The sequence below is a fragment of the Callospermophilus lateralis genome, chromosome 3, assembly GCF_048772815.1.
Source record: "Callospermophilus lateralis isolate mCalLat2 chromosome 3, mCalLat2.hap1, whole genome shotgun sequence".
Classification (NCBI taxonomy): Eukaryota; Metazoa; Chordata; class Mammalia; order Rodentia; family Sciuridae; genus Callospermophilus; species Callospermophilus lateralis.
The window spans coordinates 170,998,778-171,010,099 of NC_135307.1; the positions used below are offsets into that span (position 1 = coordinate 170,998,778).

At 44.1% G+C, this 11,322-nt stretch overlaps 1 protein-coding gene across 3 annotated transcripts in view; it reads right to left on the bottom strand.

Moving 5' to 3' along the window:
- Positions 1–5,123, bottom strand: part of Ptpra (protein tyrosine phosphatase receptor type A) — a 120,590-nt gene extending 115,467 nt beyond the window's left edge. For all 3 annotated transcript variants that reach the window (XM_076851622.2, XM_076851619.2, XM_076851618.2), the window contains exon 1: positions 4,857–5,123. The gene's annotated coding sequence lies outside the window, so the exon portion shown is untranslated. The remainder of the gene's footprint in view (positions 1–4,856) is intronic.
- Positions 5,124–11,322: the final 6,199 nt, after the last annotated feature.

An 11,322-nucleotide genomic window follows, 5' to 3' on the forward strand; every position in this document is an offset into this window, starting at 1 on the left:
ATATATATATATATATATATATATATATTTTTTTTTTTTTTTTTTTTTTTTTTTTAAATAAAGGGTTGGGAATGTAACCCAGTGGTAGAACACTTGCCTAGGATGTACAAGGTCCTAGGTCTGATCTTCAGTACTGGGGGGAAAAAAAGAAAAGAAAATTAAACTTTTCTCAATCAACATTTCTTTTAAATTAATAAAATAATTAAATATTAGGTTTTTGTTTGTGATAGCACTAGCTGTGTTGTCAAGAATCAGGGCCATATAAAATTGCTGACAGTGTTGTAAAGTAGTTCAACCTTTAAAGGTAACAATTCAGCAATAAAATATTCCTCTGATACAGTGAGCATACTGGAGGGGTAAGGGTCCAAGAAAATAATGCAAAAAAAAAAAAGAAGTATTTGAACAAGGGCACTCAGATTTATAAAGCACCAATTATAACAGTAAAAAAGGAAAAAATAAACAGACTGTACAAACTACAGCTGTTGATGCATGCAATACTATAATTTAAAATAATAAAGACATATAAATGAGTAAATATAAAATATTTTATGCTATTCAACAATTCAAAAATTATCTGTATGTACTGACTACAACTAAAAAAAATCAATATACACGGACACAAACAGATAAATTTAGAGTAAATATAATTTTATACTTAATGGATTATCTTTTCAGTAGAAAATATATTAAAACAAATTTTAACACTGGGTTATTTGTGAGTTTCTGCTCAGCTTTATTAACTTTGTATTATACTATTGCTATTTTTGTTGCATTTACACACACACAAAAAAAAATTTCTCCCCTTTAGCATTTGAAAACATTTACTAGTTACTATGCTGGAACTGAAAAAAAACAAGATTCTATATCTGGCCAACTTCCCAGCTATTAACTCAACTTCACCTGCATCTCATTTTTTTCACATAAAGAAAAATAATGCAACAATGTTTACAAATTGCTAAGTGCCTCCAGAAAGATAATGGTCACACACAAATATCAGAGCTGCAAAACATAAGCCATCACCACCCAACACTGCTTTTCCTGTACAAGTCACTCTGATCTTTCTGAGCCTCAATGTGGCCCTCAGTAAATTAAAAGAAATAGGCTAGAATAGGGAGAGGGAGCTTGGAAGGAATAGACAACTCTAGAGAGGGCAGAGGAGTTAGAGGTAAAGGGAGGGGGCATGGGGTTAGAAACGATGGTGGAACGTGATGATCATTATTATCCAAAGTATATGTATGAAGACATGAATTGATATGAATATACTTTGTATACAACCATGAAAAATTGTGCTCTAAATATGTATTATTGTAATGCATTACGCTGCCTTAAATAAATAAAATAAACAGGCTAGAATGACATGAGTGCCAGTGGCTGCTAAGAGAAGGGTAGGTATGTGGAAGTTGAAAAAGTATCCCAGGTGATCCTGCTAGATATTCTGATGACAATCCATTGAGACACACTCACATTTTGGGGGAGAGAATAAATTGGTAGAATTACCTCAAAGAGTGGTAATTTGACCACGTTTAAAATGAAAAAATGGACACACCTTTTGACCCAGTAGTTCCACTTCTAAAAGCATTCTGTTCAGAAAATTTTATACATGAGCTCATAAAAAAATATGTACTTTGTATTGCACTGCTGTAAGAGAAAAATATGGAAACAAATGTTTAACATGAAGACTACTTATAAATACATAAAGATACATGTGCAAATACACAGTCATACAATAAAATAAGGTAATGTCAATACAAAGAATGAACAATTCTATAGGTACTGATTTGAAATAATTTCCTAAATATGCTTTGTTTTTGTTTTTTCCCCGGTGCTGAGGATGAAGCCCAGGGCCTCAAGCATCTACCATTGAGCCATATCCCCAGCCCTAAATATGTTAATTTTTTAAAAGGTGTGACTGGTCTGTATCATGGTGGAATTTGTTCTATGTTGAAGCATTATAAAGGAACAGTGTCTATAGAAGGGTCACAACTGGAAACTTCAGCCATCCCTGGAGAAGAGGTTAGGAGACAAGAGACTTGGGGTCCAAACAGGAGGGCAATTTGTTTCTCTAAATACCCTTTCATACTGCTGGAATTTCTCTCTCATACTCATTAAATATATTTTCCCAAAACTGAGCAGAATTCTCTTTATACCTTCCTTTGGGTCTAAAAGGATATGATTTTACCTGGGTAGGGTCTGGTCACTGCCTCCTAAATTGCACAGGTATCAGTATTAGCCCCAAATGTGCCCAAGTGACCTTTACAAAGCCCACTCAAAGTCCCTGACCACCTTTAAATTCTTCCTACAGTGACTCTTCCAGTGCTTAAACTTAAACACACTACATATACTTCAAGCTGACCCTAATCTCATCTCCCAACCCTCTTAACTTTACCCAATCACCTGTTTAACCTCTTCCCAGTTCCCAAGGACAGTAAGTCCTTCTCCCTCCAAGCCTGCTGGTGCTGCTCTCTTTCCTATGTGCACTGTTCACCATGCACAAACTTCCATGCTCCCTTCAGGACTAAAGGCCCATCCCAAGAAAGTTTTCCCACCTAAGGAGGGAGGGACTGTCCCCTGCACAACCTGGCAGAGGTTCTGGAAATAGACTATCAAGATTCAAATCCTGACTATAACTTCATCTGACTATACCTTCAACTGTAAGGCCTCAGTTTCCACCACTGAAAGAATTAAATGAAAGAATTCACGTCAACCCTGTCACAGGCAACAACAGATTATTGTTACATTCTAGTAATATCTGTAATGCCATTATTTATTAACATCTCCCTGCCCTGCACTAGAGTGAGCTCCTTCAAGGTAAGGGCATGACTTCATCACTTTCATTTTGTATCCCAAGCACTAAGCCTTGCAAATAGAAGGCCCACGAATATAGTTAAGTAAGAGGGTTTGCTTTTCTGGTTCAGTATTTCATCCACATGCTAAATAAGTGGCTACAAGGTATACAGTGAATAGCCAATGGGGATCATTGATGGTACCCATCAATGCACATGAGTAAGATCACTTTAGGCAGACAGAAGTGAAAAGTGAGTGGCTTTTGGCCTTTTAGTCAAGCAGATTGGAAGTCAGTAGGATGTGGGAAGTGCCGGTTCTTGACTGACAAATATTTATGGGGGCTGGGTAGGATGGACATGAGAAGATAAGAAATCAGATGTGGTAAAAGTCCTGGGCATGCACTCCAAGCAGGCCTTCAGGAAACACAAGTTTGGTATTGGGAAAGGATCTAGGAGACACCAGGAAAGAATTTTCCCAGCAAGAAAAAGTGAACAAGACACAGCTCCTGCCCTTAAGAAGCTTCTCAAATGAAAAGAGCTAGCTAGGCAGGATGAAGCATGCCTGTAATTCTAGCGGTTTAGGAGGCTGAGACAGGAGGATCACAAGTTTGAGGCCAGTCTTAGCAATTGAGCAAGACCCTCAGCAACTTAGCAAGCCCCTGTTTCAAAATTTAAAAGTGTGTGTGGGGGGGCAGGATATACATTTTTTTTTAGTTGTAGATAAACACAGTATCTTTATTTATTTTATGTGGTGCTGAGGATGGAACCCAGTGCCTCACACGTGGGAGGCAAGCGCTCAACCACTGAGCTACACAACCCCAGCCCTCCCCAGAGGTCGAGAGAGAGTGAGAAGAGGGGGATAAGGGGGAGTGAGTGAGAGGGGAGTTTTAAAGAAACACATGGAGCTCAGCAGGGACAGGTGGAAGAGGATCAAAGAAAATAAAAATCTCCCAACATTAGAAGTGGTCAAAAAGCTCTGAATAGCCAGGGAGGGGATGAAGGAAAAGAGAACTGAGAGATTAGTCTAAAGTAAAAATGTAAGTTGAGGCAAGAGTGTCAAGGGCCTTGGTTGACCTGATAAGGCATTTTGGGCTTCATTCATCCCATGGGAAAAAGAAAGCGAAGGAGGTTTTAAGTAAACAAGTGACAGCATCAGATCTGTGTTTTTGAAAGGAGTGGCCAGGCAGGAAGATGCTCGGCCTTTCCTACTCAGTCCTCCTCTCACCCACCATCTTCTGGTTCTCTGGCTGCCTCACAGCTAGCAGGTGGCAAGTAAAACCATCTCCGGGGAGATATGACTGGTTGAGAGCAGGAATCCCTATTCTGAGCAAAGGCTTTTTGAAGACATTTACTCTGCCTAAAAGGATCTGAATATTCCTGTTTTCCTATCTCACAATATCATCACTGACAAAATACACACACACACTACACACACACACAAAACCTCAACATTAGGTTCAATTCTGCCATTACAATTTTTATTTTCAAGAAATATATTAGAATTTTTTTAAAAAGATTTTTTAATTTCCCGGAATTAAAAAGGGAAGGGATGTGTATTCTCAAGTGGCTCACTATGAATTCTGAGCAGCTCTGAGTCCCTATTTTACCTTCCTAAGCATCCTCAACAGTTGGGAGTAGGCAACAGAGAGGGGAGCCTGGGAGACGGGCGGCGGCCGGGAAAGGCGCGGGGCTTTAAGGAAAAGAAAAGTTGGTCACTGCAAGAGCAAAATTTTCTCCTGTCCGGAGTTTTCCCTTCTTCCTATTAAATGAACTAGAGCAAATGCTGTTCTCGCTGTTCTAAGTTTCCTCTTACAGAATGAACTACAGCAGTGCCCTGGCCTGGCGCTGGCAGGACGCACGCAAAGTTCCAGGGCAGACGAGAGGGGTCGGTGCCCAGTCCTGCATGTTTCCGGGGACCCCCTCCCCCTCCCCACTGCGCAGGGATGCCGGATCCGACTGCAGAAGCCGGAGGGATTCTACCGGGAAAAGGAGGATCCGGGGACCCCTCCCACCCGCACCCGAAGCTGCCCCCGCTTCCGGAGCCCACCCGGGCGGCGGCGACACAACACTCACCAAGTCGGGCGTTGGGCGGGACCACTGGGGACTAGGACGGCGCCTCCGCCTGGGTTCTGCGGCTGCGTCTCGGCCCGCCACTCGCCCTCAGGGCCGCCGCCCGGCCCGCGGCCCGGAGCCCCGCGGCGGCGGCGGCGGCCTCGCCTCCATGGCGAGGGAAACCGGCGGAGCAGCGGACTGGGTGGGCAGCGGTGATGGCGGCGTTGGCCCCGGGTCCGAGCTGGATCGCGCGCGCGTCCCTGTCAGCGCCGCACTCGCTGCAGCCTCGCTCCCGACCCGGTGTTAGCTGTAAGGCGCGTCCTCATTGGCCGTTCAGAGACGGGCTCTGGTTGGTCGACACCGAACGAGCGTCTCCTGCCCTCGTGGGCCCCGCCCTTGCGCGCTTCCGAGAGCTTGCTGGCCGCCGGGGGCGCGGAGTCGTGTATCAGCATCTCAGAGGCCGGGAGAGGCTCGCCCCACCGCGGCGCAGTGTTTCTCGGAAAGTTGGGTTTCAGAAGTGCCGGCTGCCAAGTGCACCTCCGTCTTCCGCTTCCTCACAGTCCCCAGACCCCTGGACGTGAGCCTTCTTCCCAGCTTACAGAGGCGGAAAATGAGGCCAGGCACAAGTCACGCTAATACCTAGCGAAAGCCCTCTTTCCAACCCTCTACAAAAGTGGTTCTTTCGTCGTCCTTCCCACCCCGCTCCCCACCGTCCCTAATTGCTTCAAGGCAAAGGACGAAGGGTCTCACTGAGGGGGAGAGGAACCTGCCAAGTCCCTAGATCGTGCCTGGCTCCGTGGGTGTCGTCTTACATCAAGCCAATCCACGCCATTTCCACCGAGCCCCAGGGAAATCTCCCCATTTTTCGAGATGCTCATACTGGTCCTGGTCCGCCATGGAGGTGGGTGAAAACACTACACGAGGTGCTCTGCGGGGCGGGGGTTACCTCTTGCCATAGGCCTGCCCGGGATGGGGGCGGGGGAGAGGATCAAAGCGCAGAGAGGACCAGGATGTGCATCACCCAGAGACGGGGTGTGGAGCCCCTTCCTGGAGCCCTGGGCATCACGTCCCTCGTGTGGCGTCCGGAAGCCATCTGTCAGTGCGATGGCGGGAGCTGTTTTCCAGGCGCCGCACTGTGGGTGCTGCAGGACCAGGTAGGTCTTCTGTGGCTTCAAGTTAATCTACATCTTATCTATTAGGTGGCAAGTAAAACGTTTTGGGGTGTGGTCACCAGCGGGTTCCTCTGGACGTTCGGTGTTCTGCGCCGTGCGAGTGGCTGGAAGCAGATTACACAGCAGGGCACAAGAAGAGTTATGGGGGATCCTTCAACCTAGACCGGAGTCCTGCGGTGCCCGGGGTGGGTTGCTGCAGGCCTCTCCTCCAAGCCGGCCAACCCCGAGATCCCCTCACACACAACCGACTGGTAGAGTCCCACGTTTGGAGCGCCCCAGGGAAAGCCTGTGGCCAGCCTCGACTCTTCAAGGAAGGGGAGGGTACCACAAGAACGTATTGCCGCCGGAGAAGGAGCCCACATCAGTTGCTGTTTCCAGCTTGATGCCTTTCCATCCCTAGGTCCAGCTGTTGGAGCACCAACAGTGGACTCAGTGCACCTCCCTACTCCCATTTATTAGTGGAGTAAATTAGTATGTGCTAACCCGAGCAACAGTCTGGGATTACTGGGTTGCGGTGAGCCTCTCTCAGATCATCCCCTCCCCAGCAGGGAAAGCCCTCCTTGAGGGATTTCAGCAGGGCCAGAGTACATAGTTATCAATGAGATAGATACCCAAGGCACCTCTGCCAGATAGGATAAACAACCCAGCCCCAGCCCCAGAGGCCACTGTCCTGTCTCCTAAATATCAGACCCCTGGGGCAGCCAATGAGGGCACCGCCCACACATCCAACAGTCGTGTTTCCTGGAAAGTTCAAACTCCAAATGGAAAAGCACACCAAGTGGAAAAGTGCAAGGCCCCAAAGAGTATGAAAAAAAAAAAAATCTTGAAAAATTCTGTAAGTGCAGGAAGTACCTGGGTAGCTAGGAGCGCAGCAACCACACCAGCATGGTTTTATCTCATCTATATCTGACATTTATTTCTTAATGTTTCTTTTATTTATTTTCATTTGAATTTATTTATATTAACATAAAAGGGGTTGGCTACTTAAATATATATTATAAATATATGTAAGCTGTTCATATTGGTTTAATCCACATCAAATATAGTTTACAAAGGGAAAGGACAAGCACTTTGTATAGAATATACAGACACAGCATCTCACCATGGACCCACAAGAGGGGCAAGGAAACAACTTATATTTATTAATTAGAATAGCTATTTCCAGGTGTGGTGGCATATGACTATAATCCCAGTGACTCAGGAGACTGAGGCAGGAGGATGGCAAGTTCAAGGCCAGCCTCAGAAACTTTGGGGGCTGGAGATTGTCTCAAAAAAAGGCTGGGGATGTAGCTCCATGTGTGAGGACCTGATTCACTCCCCAGCACTAAAGAAAAAAAATTTAAAAATTATTAAGTTGTCATCCTTGAGACCATATAAAGAACCCCTACCCCATCTAGACCATATAAAGAACCCCTGTCCCATCTGACCAGCCTGGGGAAAATGTTACCGTTGTGTGTGACAGTTAGAGAACTCCTGGTTTCCAGTCTGTCCTGTTCTGGGTGACCGGAGCCTCCCTCTACTACTATTCCTGGAAACTCCCAGTGCTGTACTGAGAATTATAGGCACATACAGCTTGGCAAGCAACCCATTCTCAGGAAATGCAAGCGCTTCTTCCCACCCCCATGAGACAAGCACAATGTGATCAAAGCATTTGTGGTATGTGTGCAGAGGTGACATAGAACATCAGACCAGGAGAGGCAGGGTTTTGGAGACTGTGGAAAGGAAGATTCAATACAGGAACTGCACAGACTGTTTCCATCAGAAGAGAACAGAGTCCCATCCTCGCTGCCTACCTGTGGAGACTTGCCTAGCCCAACATCCTACCCAATTCCTGGAGTGTCCAGAAGCTACCCTCCCCCCAACCCACTTTCCCTCAGTAGAGTTATGGGTTGTCTTGGGAAAGGATAGGAAAAGAGAAAAACAGGGAGGGGAGAGAGACAGGCTTTCCAGACCCAGGCCCACCCAAATGGGAAGCTACAGCCCTCTTGCTTCCAGTTCTGCCTTAGACCCAGCCCATGGGGTACATAGAAGGGTAGGCACTTTTCAGTCACCCCATAGGTATCTCAACAATCAGGGTTCATGAGCAAAGGACTGAACTAGACGGACAGCTGGAGGATGAAAGTATTCTTCCTCCTTTAGGCAAGTTACTTCCCCTCTTTTGGGCCTCCTTTCCCCACCTAGAAAGTAGAACAATGAGTCATTCTCTCAACAAATTCTTCTTGAGTACAGACCATGTGCTGGATGCTGCAGGGAATAAGACAGAAGAGGCCTCTGCTCTGAGGAGCTTACATTCTGGAAACAGACAATAAACAAACGAACAAGAACATTTCCTAAGTGCTGTAATGAAAATGAAGCAAGTCAATATGATAGAAAGTTGAAGTAAATGTGAACCAAGTGCCTTTTTAGGCCCCTGTCCTAATGGTCACTTGCTAGAGTTTTATATCTAAAAGACAAGACAAGCAGCCTCCTTGCCCTGATGTGTTTTATACGAGCCTTTGTCCCGACTTTCATTCTACACTACCACTGATATTCCTAATCTAGGATGACAAATACTTTCAGATTCTCTGCCTCAATCCCATCCACTGAACAATTTCTCAGCCCAGGCCAACATCATAGGCACAGGCCTGCTATTCATTTGCTCACAGTAGAAGACATTTTACACTAATATCAACTGAACAATAAGATTTGGAAAAAGGGGTTGAGATGTAGCTCAGTGGTAGAGCATTTGCCTTGTGTGAGGCTCTGGGTTTCATTTACAAAATACATAAATATACAAATAAAAATCAGAATGAGAACTTTCCATTTTTCAGATTTTTTTCCCTCTCTCTTTTGCAGTATCTAGAGTCTCATGCATGCTAGGCAAGCACTCTACCACTGAGCTAAAGTCCACCCTCCAGTTCTGATTTTTAAATATCACTACAGGTGCATGCATTGGTCAAAAAATTACCAAGCGTACACAATATCTGTATATTGCATTGTATAAGATTTTGCCTGAAAGACAAAAGGTACAAATAATGAACTCCAGTTAATGAAATGAATTCTGAAGTCATTAAGGAGTGGTATACTGATTCTGCAACTTACTTTGAAATGCATCAAAAATAAGATGGATTAATTTAGTATAATGTATGATTAATTGAGTATATTAAAATGTCAATGGAGAATCAAAGCAGCAGTTATGCAGGTGTTTGCTGTAAAAATTCTTTTTATTAGGTGGGCATGGTGGTGCACACCTGTAATCCCAGCAACTTGGGAGGCTGAAGCAGAAGGCAACTTAGCAGGACCCTGTCTCAAAATAAAATATTTGAAAAAGATATTTGGGATGTAGCTCAGCAGAACATTTCTGGATTCTGCTGAAAAAGAAATGTTTAAAAAGGTGAAAGTTGGGAGCTGGGGTTGTGGCTCAGTGGTAGAACGTTTGCCTAGCATGTGTGAGGCTCTGGTTCAATTTTTCAGCACCACATAAAAGCAAATAAATAAAATTTAAAAATATCCATCAATAACTAAAAAAATATTTTTTAAAAAAGGTGAGAAAGTTTTTATAATAAAAAGTTGGAAAGAAAATTAGAGATTAACTTAAAAAAAAGTTTAAAAACTGCTTTTGATTTTCAAACAACTCTCTCCATAGACAATTCCAATATTTCTCCACATTAACACACATATTTAATGAGGTTGTAATCTGTATACATTTGTCATTGTTATTAAAAAGTATTTCTCACATATTTTTAAAACTTCATGACAGCTGTACAGTGTTTATTGTTTGTAGAAGAAACAGGTGGTATGTTGCTTTGGGGTTGCAGATTTTTTATTGTGTACATTCTAAAAGCACTGGCCAAGTCTCCCCTCTGACTGGGCTATTGGGTAGCAATTCTTTCTCCATTGAGAACTAGAAAAATTGGAAAACATTTTTCTCTATCTATCTATCTATTTTCTGCACTGGAGATGGAACTCAGGGGTATTTAACCACATCCCCAGTCCTCTTTTGCATTTTTTTTTTTTTTTTTTTTTTTAGAAACAGGGTCTCACTGAGTTGGTTAGGGCCTCATTAAGTTGCTGAGGCTGGCTCAAAAAAATCACAATCCTCCTGCCTCGGACTCCTGAGCTGGTGATTACAGGCATGCATGGTGATGCATGGCAAGAAAAACATTTTAAAACTTATCAGGGCAGTGAGAAATTGTGGAGCCAAGACTGAGGAGGAAAACAGCCTAGAATAATCCCAGTATTGGGGAATCCTTTCTTTTCCTTGGAGGTGTCCACTAGTTTCAAAGGGAAAAATGAAAGGCTGTGCCAGACTGTGATTCAAAAAACTGGCCATATTTCCAGTACCTTGCTATTCCCCTGTCAAGAGGTGGAAGCAATTTCACCTTGAAATTGGTAAGTTTATGAGACTGCCTTGACAAACAGAATGTGGCGTGTTTGACACCATGGGACTTCCAAATATAGGTCAGAAAAGGCAGAACGGATTCCGCTTTGCTCCTTCTTAGGATGCCTGCTTTTGGAACCCAGCTTGTCCTATGACCAACGTTGTGATGTTGTGAGGTACCCTGGGTTGTATAAATGTTCTGGTTCACAACCCTAAGGTCCTAGTTAACAACCAGCTTCAACTAGACACGTGGGAAAGCAAACCCCCGGGTGATTTCAGTACTCAGCTGTCAAGTTACCACCTGCCTTTTGATGTCCAGATACTGTGGAGCAGACACAAACCATCCTGTTCAATTTTTTTTTCCCCCAGTGCTCGCACATGCTGGGTGAGCATTCTAACAGAGCTACAGACCCAGCCACTATCTGAATTCTTGACCACATATAAGTAGTGAATATAATAAATGATTATTTTAGAATTTGAGCTATACCCCCTTGGAGGATTTTCACAAACTTACATTTGCAAATCAGATGGGGAAAAAAAAAAGGATATACCTTACCAGATCCCAAGTCTCCCCCTCTTTTTAAAAAAATATTTTTTAGCTGTATAGACCTTTATTTTTATTCATTTACTTATATATGTGGTGCTGAGAATCAAACCCAGTGCTTCACATATGCTAGGCAAGCCCTCTACCACTGAGCCACAGCCTCAGTCCCTCCCCCTCTTTTTTGAAGTGTGGTTATGCTTAGGAGTATTAAGGGGGCGGGGGTAAGGTTTGAAGCTCTAATGAGACCTGCTATCCCGCCAGGCTTTGGTTTTCCCCTTTGATCTCCTGCTAAACAAAAGAGGGCAACACAAAGAAAATGGTATGCCCTAGGTAATGGGTGGAAGAGACACAGTGCATTGGAGTACAGACTGAAGGCTGGAGACAAAGAGCAGAGGGCCAAGAAGACTCCCT